This window comes from Mastomys coucha, unplaced genomic scaffold (genome assembly GCF_008632895.1).
Source record: "Mastomys coucha isolate ucsf_1 unplaced genomic scaffold, UCSF_Mcou_1 pScaffold3, whole genome shotgun sequence".
Lineage (NCBI taxonomy): Eukaryota > Metazoa > Chordata > Mammalia > Rodentia > Muridae > Mastomys > Mastomys coucha.
In genome coordinates, this window is record NW_022196909.1 from 21,025,933 (window position 1) to 21,042,456 (window position 16,524).

At 37.4% G+C, this 16,524-nt stretch overlaps 1 pseudogene; it reads right to left on the reverse strand.

The window, feature by feature from the left end:
• Nucleotides 1-10,285: 10,285 nt before the first annotated feature.
• Nucleotides 10,286-11,179, reverse strand: LOC116075431 (annotated as a pseudogene).
• Nucleotides 11,180-16,524: the final 5,345 nt, after the last annotated feature.

The following is a 16,524-nucleotide window of genomic DNA, read 5'->3' on the forward strand; positions in this document are numbered from 1 at the left end:
CTGGCTGTCCTGGAACTTACTCTGTAGACCAGGCTGGCCTCGAACTCAGAAATCTGCTTGTCTCTGCCTCCCAAGTGCTAGGATTAAAGTCATGCACCACCACTACTAGGCAAGTGGCATTCTTTTATAGAAATATTTATCTAATGATCAATAGCCACTAGTCTGGAAATTAAATTAATAGACAAGTTTTAAATCCCCAGGTAAAATAGCCTAACAATGTAGCCTTTAAATTAAGGAAAGAGTATAATAGGGTATAATTCATGAAAAATTTGGAGCTGTGAAGATGGTAAATTGTCTCCCAATGTTAGAATATCAGACTGTTATCAAATATTTTTAAAAAGAGGCTTTGGTGAAGACATTCAAATTTACCAGATACAAGAACCATCAGTTGTAGCCATTAATCTGATTTTACCTGTTTCAGAGACATCACAACTTTTCTGTAGTTAGTTTTCAAGGGAATGCTTCACCATTATTCTGCAAGAAAAGCAAGCAGATTACTACTATAAAGTGTCTTGGAAATGGTTTTGGCAACATGTTTTTTAGACCGGTGAATGGCATGTTAAAAAGAAATTCATAATATCAAAAGGGAACAGTATACATTTGAGAGAAACTTGAGCAGGATCAGGCAATTACAGGCTTAAACAATAGAAATACAGAAAATGGAAGACAGGAATGTACATCAGGGCTAAGCCTCCTCATGCTATACCAATGACCCTACTCTAGGATAGCTGATTCTTAGATCCTTGTGGGAGTGTAACCTCAGTGGGAAGGAAAATTGTTCCTTTTCAGCAGGGAGATACCAATAAATCACCTCATATTATATTAATTATATTATATTGTTATAATTTATTATAGTTTCTTTATAACTTGATTTGTATTAGGTACAAATTAGGTACATACATACCTAAGACTGATTCAAGGTCACTAAAAGCATGAAAATATTGAGAAATTTTCTTTAGCTTGGTGAGTTATAACATGATCGTTTTTTCATGGAATACAAAGTAGCCAACTCAACCTAGAGAACCTGCCTAGGAAAAGCATTTGGAGGAGAATAGGAAATGAGGCATACTCTTCAAATTTCCAAAACAAATTGAGTCCTGTTTAGCAAATATCTATTGAGCATTGAATGACATAGACTATATAGTTCTAAGTGGGATGGTGTCCTACATGTATGATATCTAGAAGTTGAGTCCTGTTTAACAAGTGTCTACTGAACATTGAATAACATGAACAACCCATAGTTCTAAATAAATGGGCTGGGTTACTACATATATGATATTTAGAAGTTGGTGCCTTGGTTTAAAAGATTTCCACATCAAGAGGGGACACTCACTATTTGTTATTCTTCTGCTATATTTTTCTACTCTCTAGTAGTAAAGCAGACAAATGACATCCCAGTAACTTGCATGCCTGTATTAAATATGCTTGACCTAGAGTGGAAATTATCCTCATCAGCTTTTGTATGATTACCATTAATGACATCTGGAGGTCAATAGGTATGAAGCTTTGGTAATTCCTGCAGGGCATAGCTTTTGCTTATCTCACAATCTAATTAGGTTCTTGGAAAAGGCAGAAACATTAATTAAATGCTTTAGATAGTAACAGTACCATTTTAGGTTATGGTAGGCAGGACGGCTCCAAAATAGAGTGGGAAAATCTTATGGGGCTACAGTTGAGCTCAGTTCCTTATGGTAAAGTTCCTATGTGCAGCTGGAGTAGATAAGAAATTCAAAGTCTCTAGGTCCTTAGATGCTACTCCCAAATCCATATTTCTCTGCGTTAAATCTTTGTTGCTCTGTGTGGCAACCACTACCTATCAATAGTTCTGCAGCTTGAAGCTTAATTAGAAATAACTTGAAGGAAAAATGCATATTGTACAACCATAAATATTATATATGAATGGTATTACAGTAAAATTTATAATATTTTAAAAATAACATTAAATCACTTACATTATGAAATATTTTGAATATATTACATTAAATAAAGTCAATTACATTAAATAGATCTGTGCTTTGTTTTTTAATGTGGTCATTGGACAGTTTTAGGTCACGCATGAGGCTTGTGTTAAATTGCTAAAGTGTTGCTCCCATTCTGTGTTAGAAGACTAGAACAGCAGAACGTCATTTTTCTGAACACAGGCTGCCTTACCCTGCATGACTCCCAGAGAGCTTTGATGTTGGTTAGTCTGTAAATGTGAGATTAGCACATATTTTTGTGTTTTCCTTTTGTAAATCAACTTGAGTCTTTCAATTTTTTTATTTTGTTTAGTTTAGTTTAGCTTTAGTTTTTTGTTATTGTTATTGTTGTTGTTTTTTAAAATTTTCTTTCAAGGGTATATTTATATCCTAGGGCCTCACTGGCTACAGCTACACACTGACTAGCTGGAAGGGCAATGTCTCTCAGCCTTGTATGGTCTTTGGTCAGTGCTCAGGTGAATGTTAATAGAACTTTACTGATTTTAGAGAGTTTTTCTCCTCTTTATAGAGAGCTTACTATTTAGCAGTACACTCAAAGGGTCCCAATGCAGATTTCTGGCTCTAAATGTCCATGTGTATATTTTATTGTATATAATTTGGCCATCTTAGTCTCTGTGATTTGTAGCCCCTCTATTCAATAAGATGTCTTGTATAGGAAAGGTTAAGCCTTTATCTCGGAAGAATTTAAACAAATCTTTATAGCTTTAATAATGACCCATGAATAAACCTAGGGGCAAAAACAGATACTTCCTCATTTATTTATTTATTTATTTTGGCAAGGATTAGAGTCTGTGCTACTTCTATTCCAGTGTCTGCAGACAGTTGTTGCATAGAATTTATCCATATTCCTGGTTGTCCATGGTGGCAAATGAGTTCAGTATTTACCTAGTTATTGTAGAAGTAAAAGTCAACTTAGAATTTACAAAATCCAGTATCATATATTCATGAGATTCAGTACTGGATTATATACCAACATTTTTATACAAGTATAAAATGTATTTTGAGCATATTTCCCCTTGTTTTCTTCTCTCTTCCCTGTCCCCTTCAGTTCCATTAAGTACATTAGTTTCTATTTTTCATATACATTATATTTGTATATGTTTAAAATGTAGGAGCCACAAATGAGAGAAAATGTGTTGTATTTGTCTGATTCATCTCAATTACTATGATCATGTCTAATTGCATACATTTCCTGCAAACAATATGACTTTGCTGTTTTGTGTGGGTGAAAAAAATCTCATTATGATTGCACTTATCCACTGTTCTATTCTCAAATTCTTACTTTGTGTACCCAAGTTAGCTATTGTGAACATTCCTGCAGAAAACACTTGTATGCAAATATCTCTGTGGAATGGTGACTTGAAATCCTTTCCATGAATAACCAGGAGGAATGTAACTGGACCACAGAGTAGATGGAGTTTCAGGTTTTTGAGAGTTCTTCACACTGATTTTTATAATACCTTGACTAGTTTATCTTCTCATCAGAAGCTTATGAGGTAGGTTCCCTTTTGTCTTCATCCTTGAACCCTGTAAAGTACTTCTCTACAAGTTCTCTTCTCACATTCAGGGTTTTTTTTTTTTTTTTTTTTTTTAAATTTGTTTTATTTTGTAACACAGTTAGTTTACCCAAGTCCATTTGTATGAGCATGGGTTTGGAACTATCCATTGGATATTACACAACTGGAGGCAACAATTCTCATCTCCTAGAGTCTTGTCAGTAGCCAATAGTTAACCACAGTGTGCCATTCACTGCAAAGAAATTTGTATCACTTTTTCTAGGAGATCAGGGGAATGAAGAAAAGACCGACAAATATATGGACACAGAAACACTGGCATTGGGTCGACTGGGCACTCTGATGGAAAAGGCACAGTACTTTCAAAGCTCGGTACATTTATGATGTAGAGTTGAACAGGGAGGTAGTGTTATTTCATGTAGACAAACAAGGAGGCAAGGGTTATTTTATAAAGCCAGGAGACAGTCTTTGCTAGTCTCTGGAGGGAGCAAGCAGTTTTCAGACCTTAAAAGTTTCAGGGGAAAAGCTTGATGGACATTAACTGCACATGTTACAAACACATACACAGGGATTAGGAGGAGATTTTGCTATCCCTTTGAGCCTCGCTACCCCGACCTAGGGTTTTTACCAGTTTTTCCATGGATCTAAGGATACAAGACTCCATGCTAATTTTGTCTCTTGGCATTTTCTTTTTTTCTCTCCTATTTTAGCTACCCCTCCCCCTCTGATTCACAATATTCTTTTCTTTGTTATCATAAATTTATCTTTGACCCTTCTCAGAAATTGGAGATTTAATGATTCATAGAAATTATAGGGGGAGGGATAAAAACGAGTTATGGGAAATTTTAAGTTTTAGGGGGAAAACCTCAGTTTTGAATGACTAGTATATCATAAATTCTGGGTTAGTGGTTAATTCTGAACTCTCTTAGTCCCAGACAAGTGGGTTTCTCATTCAATTATCTGATTAGAAGTTCTGATGACTGTTTTCATATCACCTCAATTTCATTATGGTTGAAACTGAAAAGACTATTCATAGCACTTCTTGCTTTGGATTTAGCAAATGACAGGGATTTGCAAAAAAAAAAAAAAAATACAGTTTTCTTATTTCTTGCATCAAATTTTCTTGGTTTCATAATTCTTTTCATTATTTGCCAACTATACTCAATAAATATAGCAAATTCACTCATTTGTGTTCAATTTCTCTTTGAGAAAGATATTCAAGCATCCTCTTTGTTTTAAGGGCCTATGTGGTAGTATAATAATTAGTAAGACATAGTTATTTTCTGCACTGCTTTGGTCTTAGTAGAAAATCTAGAAGAGAAATAAATAATAGATTCTGAGTTGTTGAGAAGAGCATACAGTACTAAGGAAACCCTGGAGAAGAGACAAACTCAAATATGAAGAGTCTCATACCATGAATTGTGTAAATCAGAAATAACATTAGAGAAAGTAAGGAAGATGAATGACAGCAGGAAAACTTCTGAAGTGGTAGAAACAAACATGCAAAGGTCAGAGCATATCATACTTTCCTTTCAAAGGGGAAAAGCTTAGGATGATGATAGGGAACAGGTCAAGATGGTCCTTATGCACCAAGTTAAAGGAGACACAGAGGTTTGGAGGGCAGAGTGCATATGAGTATGGTATCAAGCAAAGCTGTGTGATTATTCCTGATTAATGGACTGTGAGGAAGCATGACAATAGAAAGTCACTGTCTGTGTTCTCTTCCAGTCTCTGTTCCTCTGCCATATCAGATGAAGAAATGTTAGTAGATGCAAGAAGACAGATCTCCACCAGGCTGTGCTGATGAGCAATGGTCCAGATATCAGGTACCCTAAAATGTTTTTGTCTTAGAGCAGCCAATCATGCTGGGATCTGGGGATCCATTATTGCCCAGGAGAATATTGTCTTTGCTGATATTCACTCACTGAATGATCTTCCCTAATACTAAATCTGAAATGACCTCTCCCAGTGTCACCCACCATCACATCATTCATAGCAATTATCAGCACATAAAGACACATGGAACAATTTTTCACTGGTTTATTGCTTGTTGTCTATTTTTCTTTCCAAATTATGAACTCTGTAAATCAATATCCCATATTTCTTTTTTTAACCTTTATATTTTCCAGACTATTATAATCTCTAAGACAAAGCTTGAAAACGATGAGTGTGATTTGAAAACAGTTTTATATAAGTAGTGAGCAAAGAGCCCGTGATGCTTGAAGAAAGAAATTAGAATTTGCTTTTTACATCTTGTGTGAGATGTGGAAGGAGGGAATAGAAAACTTTACACCAATGGTTTCTCTTAGGCTTGTCTACAAATTTGGGTGTAAAGATAACAATAAGGGAGCTCAGAATTCAATTAACTTGAGTCACTGCTGCTGTCATTTTGAATTTACACTTGATGATAGTAGTAACTTATGGTGGCAGGTCTTGGGACTTCCATTGGTGCTTTATGGTTTATGTGTATGTCCCTCAGACTGTCCCTTTGCTATTTGTTTTGCACAAGTACATTTTCATTCCTGATTTTTGTTACTGATAGGACTATTGCCTCTATTGCTCTTATTGATTTTCTCAAATTAAGATATAAAGTTGCCTTGACAGAAGGCATTGCCTTATTGTGGAGACTAGATGTACTGTTTTCTGATTCATTGACCATGGATTTTGGAGCAAATGAATGCTCGCTAAACAAAACAAATTAGTGGTGTACCAATGACCATTAAGAAAGGAAGATGAGTGTTCACTAAAAAGTCTATAGGAAATGCTATGATTTTTGTCTTTAAAATTAAAATAAATTGGGCAGGGTCTAAAAATAAAAAGCCAAAGCTGGCCTGGAACATGTTATATAGATAAGGCTGGCCTTGAATTTACAGTAATGAACTTACCTCTGTTTTTAAGTGCTTGATTAAAGGTATGCACCCCCATACCTGGCAAGATTTGATTTTTGAAAAAGTCTTATTAATAAGCAGATTTTTTATTCCTGACATGTTTATATGGATTATAAAGAATCTTAGCCTCTACTGTTGAATTGTTGCTGGTACTACATATTATTAATTTGGTCATTGTCCATAACTGAAAATAGGGATCAAATAGATTGTAAAGCTATATAGTGTTAAGAATCAAGTTTTGAATCAGTAAAGGGCTTTGCCATACTCTTTGACTAAATATTGGATATTTTATTATCTTGAGGATGATGCATTTGAAGCATTATCTTATTTTGTTTCTGGATTGGTAGTGTACAGAAGTCCTTTCTTTGGAAAGTGATATTACATGGCTTGTTTCTCCTCATCTCTGTGAGTGAACAGTACTTCACTGTTGACTTGATTTGGCTTTATAGTAAGGGAAAATAATTTTTTTCCTCAATGATGGGATAGTAGATATGGTACAGCCAAGCATGGACCTGAATTTGTATTTTATGTCTGCAGAATTCACTTGACCAAGGAGGACAGGAAACAGAAATTGAAGGTGACAGTCATCTCATCAAACACGTCAAGGTTTGCTGACCCCTCTCAAACTCTAAGCTTGGAGACATATAAAAGAGAATATATTATAGATGTTTTATGCTGCTTAGCTTTCAACTGATATAATGACAATATTTACTTGAAAAAAGAAGCAAGAAGAAACAGTAAGACCAACTTTGAGCTTATGAAAAGTGTTGGCTACCCATGTTCTTAGAATAGCTGTAGAAATTAAGCAATGGAAGTAGACAATTCAGGCATTTTTGTATTAACCTCAAAAGATCCCTTTTTCATTTTTCCAAGTCTCTTAGAGCAGGCATCAGATAGTGTGCCTTCAATGGCAGCAGTGAGGTAGCACCAGTAGGATGAGGTGGCCTAATATTGGCCTAAGATGGCGATTGTTTTTTTTTTTTTTGGCTGTTCTCAACTTATATGTGACAGGAAGAAATTCTAAGCTATGTTTTAGGGTAGATAGTTTTGAGAGAACTGATGGACTTATATTTAACTAAATATAGCCAATAAACAAAGGACTGGAGTATGACAAAGACAGGAAAATGAAGCTGCAACCACAAGTTTCATTTCAATGACTTCCTAAGCCAGAAGGAGAGCATCTGAAATTGCATTAGATGGTTACTGTTGACATGTCATCAGCTGGATTTAGGAGGATTTTTATACTGCCCGTGAGAAGCAGGTAACAGCAGGAGGAGAAATAAATTTTTCCTCTAATGCCCCTCATCTCCTCATGTTCAAGTACATCCTTGGGCCACCTAGAAAAGAGACATGGAACATGAATCCCCTTGAAAGAGAATTATAACCTGACAGAATTTAAAACCAAAGAAGTTTCTGTTGGAGAAAAGCCTTTGTTCTCCCCTGCATTCAGTGGGAATGCGAACTCCAGAACAAGGTGAGATCAAGTTATAGAAAGTAATTCATTTACTTAAGTTATAGAAAGTAATTCATTTACTTCTTGCACATCTAGTGAGAACATATACTCTTGCACTCTCATAATCCAATAGTTATATTTTATTGAATAGAATATGAGATTATTTTCAATACTACTTTAGAACTCCTAAACATCACCAGACATGTCACATTTATTAACTTAACCCATACTATTTCCATAGAACTCCAAATGTTTGAAATTATTTCCTTATACAGCTAAAATGTGTCTTTTTGTACTTCTAGGCATTGTCTTGTTTTTATTTCCTAGAGTCATAATGAAATTTCAATTCCTTTTTTCATATGACTGATGGTCTTATGGCAAGAGAAAAGATGCAAAATTTTACTTATTCATAGATTTAATCATGGTTCTCAAATTAAACCATAATTCACAAATCCTTAAACAAAAGTATAAAAAGCTTAGAAACACCTTAGATTGGAATAGTGAGCTAAAAGTTAATCATAAAATATAAGTTTGGAAAGCATTAGCTCAACAGATATTTATGAAAAGAAAGACCTGATAATTCATTATTATTATATTGAGAGAGAAATTATCTTAAGCTATTTGATGGAAAGCCTGTACCTCACATATTAAAAGTAAATTTTAATATTTTCTGTGTTGGCAATATGATACATAAATTATTTTATATTCATTCTCAATTCTTGATTGCCATCTTTCACAATAACCTCTATATTTAACCAAATGCCAAGTTTCCTCTATAAGATGTCCTCTGACTTAAACACACACACACACACACACACACACACACACACACACACACATACACACACACACACACACTCTACATATAAAAAGTTCTCAGTACTGCTATGTGACTTCTTATGGCTCCTGAAGTTTGGTAAGTTGGTTTATTGTCACTAACGCTTCAACAGGGCTTCTGTAGAAATATTGTAAGTGGGATTAAAATTCACACTTATTTTCTGAAAAAGCAAAACAGAAGTGCTACCTACGGAGGCATGAACTCGAGCAGAGGAAACTGGACAATGCTTTGGGCTTGCACAGTTATAGAATTATGGTTGGAACTGTTTCACTTAGTGTTTAAAAGGCTGAGAGCTCATGCTGATGTTTGAGTTATACAATTTATAGTGAATAAATGTAGATTGAATTCACAAGCAACACTATTTGAATGTTACTTAGTAGTAGAAACCTGCTACTTTTTTTTCAAATCTTTATGATCACCATAGAGTAATTACTTTATCTACCCTTGAAGTAGTATTGTGGTATAGAAGTCCATTTCTTTATGTGTCTACTCATGTTTTCTGTCAAAAGCTGGATACTAGGGAAAGCTCACTCATTATGCACTCAGAAATAATTTTTAAAAATCAGTATAAGCAAAATCTATCAAAACATTCTAGAAAACTGTTCATAATTTCAGCTGTAATTCATTGATATTGATTTAAACTAAGGGGGTCATTATTCTTGGCATTGCCTTATTTTTGTGAAGCAGAATATTAGAGTACCTGTACTGACTCAGTATATCCCATACTATTTTTAGTTGGAAAACACAACAACTACTTAGAAGAGAATAATAATTCTAGGAGTAGGAATGCTAATAAATAGTCTTTAGTGAATAATTTTTTTCAGTATTGTATTCAAGTTTTATTTTAAGTGATTTTAATTACAGCATTTGAAGGGGAGGAGCTAATTCCACACAAAATGGAAGACTGTATAATGTACCCATTAAATTGCTGAAAAACAGTGATGAGGCTACAGGAGGAGTCAGATGAGATCCCTAGTGTTGTCAGGGTGTGACCTCAATCACCCGCCCAGCTCAGGGCCGGAGAACCCGGAAGCTATTTCATACTCTGGTGCAATGGTAAAAGAAGGAATTAAAAAAAAAAATAGAAGAAGAAAGAAAGAAAACCACACCATAACACAAGGAAGAATTAAGTCCTGAATGACTGGCTCCATCATGCCTACCCTCTCCACCCTAAAATGGCATCAAAGAAATAGCTAACCACACCCTAGAGACTACTTTTGGTGTAAAACAGGTAACTGATGGGCTAGGATGGGAACAGGGCATGATGGGAACAGGGCATGACAATCTAAAACATGTCCCTTTCACGCAAGTGGGTACATGCTCCGGAGCATATAGGATCGGGACACCAGGGTTCGATTCTCGGGAAGTCACAATTTCATCTGGATACAGATTTTCAAAGGGTCCACTCACTCCTGGCTTCCACTTTCAGCCAGGCATCTCTAGAAGGGCTCCTCCCAGCCCACGCCTACAGCTGAAAAAGCCCCTTTCTGGAATGGGTTTCTGCTGTACCTCTGAAACGGTAAACACCTTAAAGCCCAGTCATCCTTAGCCTGGAGGTCTAACGCAGTATTTATCAACTCTCCCATCCCCAACACACAACATTAAAAGGTACACTAAATTCTGAAGGTAGCTATGCTGCAAAATAGTTTAAAATTAAACGACTGTACAATATTCATCGATGCTTGAAATTCCAGTCCTAGACCAAGCTTGTGGCCGCCCGCATTGACGTTCTTGCCATCCAGCAGGGCTGACAGCCAGTTTGATACCTGGTTTTAGGGTCTAAGCCAATCAGGCTGGAGTTCACTTTGGCTGAAAAGCAGGCATCATCATGATACTTGGCTGCTATTCCAAAGCGAATGTTACTGTTTCCGGCAGTCCAGGCGAGATTGAGGGCAGTCTCCAACTTCTTGTTCACCTTTTGGCAAATGGAGCCACCAAACTTTGTCTCGTCATTCACCTTAGTATGTGGCTGGAATTCGTCCTTCTTATAGCCAACTGCAAAGTTGCTCTGGGTCACTTGGGACTTCGTGGTCTCAACATTCATCTGGTAGCCAGCCAGCCAACTCTCATAGCCAAGCATCAGAACACTGCAGATTGAGGGCCCAGCGATGTCAAATACCACATCACAGCCCAGGTTGATATGTTCCCTCTTGTACCCTGTCTTGATTTTAGCATTTTTTTTAACCCAGTGTTAGGCGAGAAAGATGAACCAAAGGTCAGCTTCAGTCCACGAGCAAGCTGGTCTTCCACAGGGATCTCAGTGCTCAGGGTGTTGTCTGTGTTCCACTCCTCTGTAAATGTTAGCCCATACTCAGTTCATCTGTACTTGGTTTCCAGACTGCCTTTCACTTTCGTGGTTTCCGTGTCGGCAGAGCCTGGGCTGGTATATTCCAATCCATTCTCGGACTTCGTTTTCAAATCAAGTTTTATTAAGCCGAGCAGAAGCCCTTGGTGAAGACATCCATGGTGGACTTGCCAAGATCAGCATATGTGCGAGGTACAGCCATGTTCTCAGAGACAGTGATGGTGCGAGCAGCGGCAGCTACCACGGGGAGTTCGGGCAAGGAGGCTGGGAGCGCAGCGAACGGGTTTAGTAAATAATTTTGAAGTCAAAATTTATGGAGAATGCTTTGGTCTGAGTATCTCTGTTTATCCAACATTCTTGCATTGAAATATAAATTCCAAAATGGTTATATTGGGATAGGCCTGTTGTGATGATTGGTCATGAGAGTCCTATCTTCCCGAATGGGATCTTAGAAAAGGTGTTTGAAGAGCTGCTTTGCTCTTCCCTGTGAAGATGCAGGAGTACCAACTCAGAGAAAAGGAGCCTTTACGAGAACATGAGGTTTAAACTTAAATTTGGATTTCTTAGCTTATAGATATAACTAGCAACTTATGTTCTTGTCAATTATTGTAGCTTGAATGCACTTACAGGTTGATGTACATTATCTTATTATTTTTTATTAATCATTTTATTTGTTTATATTTCAAATGACATCCCCCTTCAAGGTTATACCTCCACAAACCACCCTCTTTTTCCCCTCCCCTTAGCCTCTATGAGGGTACCCACTCATCCACTCCTGCCTCAACCCTCTAGCATCCTGCTTCGCTGGGGCATTAAGCCTGCCTCCCCTCCCATTGATGTCAGATAAGGCCATCCTCTGCTACATATGTGTCTGGAATCATGGCTCCCTCCATATATACTCTTTGGTTGGTGGTTTAGGTCCTGGGAGCTCTGGGTGGCCCAGTTAGTTTACATTGTTCTTCCTATGGGGTTATAATACCCTTCAGCCCTAGTTCTTCCATTGGTGTCACCGTGCTCAGTCTGATAGTTGGCTGTGAGTATCTGTGTCTGTATTGGTCAGGGATGCATATTTTTTTAAATAAGTATATTTAAAATATTTTTAAAAACAAACTAACAAATCACTGTGTTGTCTGAGAGGAAAGAGGCTAGCATCATGGATCATTCACTTAATCAGAGACCTTTTTCCAACATAGTTTGTCATCTAAACTAAAGGTTACAAATACTGCGCCACTCTAACTCTGTCTGTCTGCTCTCTCTCTCTCTCTCTCTCTCTCTCTCATACATACACACACACACTTTTACATTGTATTTGATCTTTATCAGTTATATACATTTATATTTTTAATTTTTTTAAAAGGAAGCATTTGATTTACCTTATGGATTCAGAGGATTACACTCTTTCGTTTTTTATTGGATGTTTTCTTTATTAACATTTCAAATATTATCTCCTTTCCCCCTCCCAGAAAACCCCTTTTCCATGCCTTCTCACCCTGCTCCTATGAGGGTATTCCTGCACCCACTCACCCACTCCCATCTCCCTGCCCTTGATTTTCCTACGCAGGGGCATCTATCAAGTCTCATAGGACCAAGAACCTTTCCTGTCACTGATGCCTGACAAGACCATCCTCTGCTACATGGAGTATACATGCTAGAGCCATGCGTATTCCTTTGTTGATGGCTTATTCCCTGGGAGCTCTGAGGGGTCTGGTTGGTTGATGTTTATGTTTTTTCTATGGGGTTGCAAACCTCTTCAACTCCTTCAGTCCTTTCTATAACTCCTCTATTGGGGACCCTGCACTCAGTCCAATGGTTGGCTGTGAGAACCCACTTCTGTATTTGTAAGGCTCTGGCAGAGCCTCTCAGGAGACAGCCATAAACCACAAACGTGTGTGCATTTATGTGTATGTGTGTATGTGTGTGTGTGTGTGTGTGTGTGTGTGTGTGTGTGTGTGTATGTTTGTTGTATCCTTACCCCATCTGAGATCTGCCCACCTGGTGCTGGGGATAGAGGCATGGATGGTCCATGACTGGCTTTTTTATGTGGATGCTCAATATCCAAACTCATGCCCTCATACTTGCCCATTAAATACTCTCACACATTAAACTATCTTCGTTTTCCCTAACTGCTATATTTTTAGCTTTACCTAGTAAACTTCCAGAAGTTTCAGGAAGAGAAGACTGGAAAATGTCTACAAAACCCATTTGAGAGAATTGTTTATATCCCAGTACTCTTTGTTTTTCATATCCTTTGAGGTTCCATTCTCCTTTCTCTTGATCTCCTTTCTGTTTTTTTTTTTTTTAACATATGAACACACTTGTATAAACACACACACACAAACGTATAGAATTTTAAATCTAGTTTGTGCATGAGAGAGTAAATGTTACATTTGTCTTTTTAATTATGGATTTTTTTCTTGGCATATAATTTCCAGTTGATTCCATTTCTTCAAATGTTCATGACTTCAGTTTTCTTTATAGCTGTCTAAAATTCTATTGTGTATATATAAACACACACACACACACACACACACACACACACACACACACCACATTTTCTTTATCTGTTTTTCTGGTGATGGATATAGAGGCTGGTTCTGTTGGTCATTGTAAAGGCGGATACGCATGTGTCTTCCCATGTGGGAAATTGTACTCTGATTTTAGAGTATGTGGGCCAGAGCAATTGAACTATGAATCATCCTCTGGAAGCCTTTTAATTCTTGAGAACACTTTGCTCCCTACAAAAGAAAGAAACAACCTTCAAAAGGATAATTTATATGACAGATAATAAATGTACTTGGTAGTACTTTTCCATCACTTTGCTTCTATAAAAGATTAATCTTAAAACTAGTCCAAACCCTTCCTAAAGGGTTTGAGAACTGGCTGGTGATTTTGAGAAACGAAGACTCAGAAGTCTGACCTGTATTGTACATATCCCTCATTAGGTATGCTTCTATGGGATATGAAATATTTTTAAATTTATTTCTCAAAAGTAACAATAATTGAATTAGAGACATGTGGTTTCAGAAAGTTGCTTTTGTGGTCATTATTTTTAAGTAGAGAAATAATTTTATAGCTATTTTTCTATTTGAGAAATCAACATTTAATAACTCATAACTCTTGATAGCTCAATAAACACAGGATGTGTAGAAAAACAAAAAGCACTGGGTATTTCAAATGCTTCATATTAAAGTATACTTGGGAGTATGTTTATGCATAACATTGCGTAGTGTTTTATGAATCTGTGCCTTCCAGTCATCTTGGCTTTAAAGACTAGAGGAAAATCCTCCTAATTTCTGCAAACCCTAATTGTGTAGCAATTGTGTATAGTTAATCTAGTCACACCTACACATGGTTTTGCAGAAGGTTCAGTATATTGGCCATGGCATGCTGCCTGGATTTGTGTCTTTATTGGCTCATTACTAGCTATATGGTTTTATTTGCCATATGCAAGTCATACAATCTCTTTTGTAGCTCTCTTATATGAGAATACTGCCATTGCCTATTTCATAAAGTTTTTATGTCATTAGATGAGGATAAAGCATGTAAATAAGGTTCCCAGCATAATACTTGGCATATAGTAAGTATTCACCGGTAATCCAGTCCTCAAGGCTGAGGAAAGGGAAGTGAGTAAGGTGTATACAGAGCAAAGAAGAAGCCTCTGGAGTTTATATATTCTCATCTGCTTTTCTTTAGTCCACCAATAGTGCATAGAGCTGCTCGAAAAACATAGCAAGGATGAGCAGAGGTGCCTTCCAGAGCTGCGAATGCATTTAGAAAGACTAACATGATCCTGTTGTGTGGCACTAATCACAACTGCAGTACGGCTACTGTTTGTATAAAAATCCACAGTGTCACTTAGGCCCCCAAGTAGTTAAGTGATCCAATTATCAGAACTGTTGAACACAATTATTACAAAATGGAAAAAAGGACTTCATCCAGAGATGAAATTTAAATAGCCACCTCTAGTAATGTGCTTCTAAATATAACTCGGTTTCTCACGCTCTTCATGGCTCATCTTTCAGCATGAGATTCACATATGCCTCTATCCATAAAAGTGGCAGATATTTAATTTATGGTAACAGGACATATAGTTTAAATGTTAGATTTAATAGACTAGATAAAATGTAACAATTATATATGAAAAAAAATTAATTGAGTCTGTTGTAATTCATTCAAATAATGTTCATAATACAGGATAAGAAGGGAGTAAAGCATTTAGAAGCTCTTGCTTTATTGCATTTGGTCGTTATACAGTTGTCATGGTATAATCCTTATTAAAGAGCCATACTATTTAAGGACACAGTATAGAAGAGAAAATGACTGAAAAATACAGATCATGATAAATGTTGAGCTTTCCCTTGCTTTTTTAAAAAATAACTAAATATTTTATTCATTTACATCCCAAATGTTGCCCACCCTCCTGGTCCCCCATTGCAGAGTTCTTCCCCCCTACCCTCTCCTCTTAGCCTCTGAGAGGGTGCATCCTCCACCCCTGGGGCATCAAGTCTCTACAGGATTAGGCTCATCCTTTCCACTGAGGCCAGACAAAAGAGTCCTCTGCTATATATGTGCCAGGGGCCTTAGACCAGCCCCTGTATGCTCTTGGGTTGCTGGCTTAGACTCTGGAAGTGCCCAGAGTTCCAGGTTAGTTGATACTGTTGTTCTTCCTATAGAGTTGCCTTCTACTTCAGTTCCTTCAGTCCTTCCCCTAACTCTTCTATGGGAGTCCCTGACCTGAATGCAATGGTTGGCTGTGAGTATCTGCATCGGTCTCAGTCAGATGCTGAAAGAGCCTCTCGGAGGACATTCATGCTAGGCTCCTATCTGCAAGCACAATATATCATCAGTAATAGTGTCAGGGTTTGGTGCCCATTCATGGGATACATCCTAAGTTGGGCCTGTCACTAGTCTGCCATTTGTTCAGTCTCTGCTCCATTTTCCCCTCTACATTTCTTTTAGACAGGAACAATTTTGGGTCAAAAAATTGGAAGATGAGTTAGTGTCTCCATCCCTCCACTGGGGGCCCTACCTACTAGAGATAGTTTTTTCATGTTCCACATCCCCACTGTTGGCTGTTTTGGCTAAGGCTGACAAAAGTCTCTGGGACTTTCTAGAGGTTCCCCCTCCTGTCCCTACTTCCATCAGCTGCACATTTCAATCCTCCTGGCCCTCTGGGTTTCTCTCCTGTCCCCACTTATACCTTATCCTGTCCCCCCTTTCCCCTCCCCTTCCCCTCTCTCACACAGATCCCTCCCTCCATCTGCCTCCCATGATTGTCTTATTCCCCCTTTTTAAGTGTGATTGAAGTATCCTTACTTGGGCCTTCCTTCTTGTTAACCTTTTCAGGGTCTTGGGTACTCTTTACTTTTTGACTATTATCAGCTTATCCATGAGGTCAGACCATGCATGTCCTTTTGGGTCTGGGTTGCCTGCAAAATTCATGATGTTCTAATTTTTAATAGCTGAACTCTATTCAATTGTGTAAATAACTCACATTATCTGTATCCATTCTTGAGGGACATCTGGGTTGCTTCCAGTTTCTGCATA